The sequence below is a fragment of the Suricata suricatta genome, chromosome 10, assembly GCF_006229205.1.
Source record: "Suricata suricatta isolate VVHF042 chromosome 10, meerkat_22Aug2017_6uvM2_HiC, whole genome shotgun sequence".
Taxonomy (NCBI): Eukaryota; Metazoa; Chordata; class Mammalia; order Carnivora; family Herpestidae; genus Suricata; species Suricata suricatta.
Window position 1 is genome coordinate 51,543,449 of NC_043709.1, and position 1,286 is coordinate 51,544,734.

Consider the following 1,286-nt stretch of genomic DNA (forward strand, 5'->3'; position numbering starts at 1 on the left):
CGCCGCCGCCGCCACGCTCCCCGCGCTCGGCGCCGGGCTGGCTCTTCGCTCCGGCGAACGCCCGGGGCGCTTCCCGCAGAGAACACCGGCTCCGGCTACGCGACAGTAACCAAGTCACAGCCCGGAAGTCCCGAGGCCACCCATTCCCCAGCGCCCTTCGGGGATGTCCCGTACACCTCTGCAGGAGGCGAAAATAAAACAAAAGCCCTGTAAAACTGAAACCGAGCCGGGCGATTGTTGGGTGGCAGCGGCGGTGGCTCTGAGCGCGCGGACACACGGCCCGTCTCGCGCTCCGCTGCTCCTGTGCGTCCGGACGAACCATAGAGATCACTTAAGGAGGCTCGCGCGCTACTCCCCCACCACGTGACCGCCCCGCCAGGCCGACCTCCGCGCCGCCATCTTACATCCGGGACCGAGGCGGCGTCCCTTTTCCCCGCCTTGGCGAGTTTCGACGTGTCACTAGAAATCAGCCCCAAAATGGGGGGAACCCCAATTCCACGTCACCAAAGTGCTGAGGCCGCTATTCGTGCCCCCCAGTCGCTTAACGGGGCAAGGTGGCGCCCGTAACTTCTCCCGGTCTTTGCCCGCAAAGAAAATGGCGGCACTTACCCGCCGTCTAAGTGGACACGTTGTAGTCTGGCTGGAGTTCAAAGTTTCCGGCACCTCCTTTCCTATCCCGCAAGGACATGGCCATTTGCGCTCCACCCCGCGGGTGGCCACTGTGCTGCATTTCGCTGAAAAGCGGCGGGAAAACTACTGCGCGGCTCGTATTAATGCGCACGCTCCTGGGACTTCTGGGTGGTGGTGGGTTTTTTTTAAAGGCCAAGTTTGGGAAAAGGCCGCCTGCCGTGAGCCTCTTCTGGTGTTGGCCCAGGCAAGTTACTTTTTGCCTCACATACAGAGATTTTTTAGGAAGTTAAATCATTCGAAATAACTGAAGCAGTTTGTCCAGTGCAATACAGAACGTCCAGTTAAATTCGAGTTTCGGGTAAACGAGTAATTTTTTAATATTTGTACTTAAAAACTACTGTTTATTTGAAATTCAGATTTAGCCAGGTATCCTATATTTTTGTTAAATCTGGTAACCCTGTTAATAATCAAGCTTCTGCACATACAGACTCCGCATAACAAAAGGAATGGAGTAATTAAACAGTGTCTTCAAACTTGGATCCTTTATTGGCGGCAAGGGGCCAAAGATTTAGATTCCAAAATACGGTAACAACGTGTAACAGACAGACGTGTATAATTACTTTTTGAAAGAGTAAGCTTCTTCCCCGCCCCCCCCC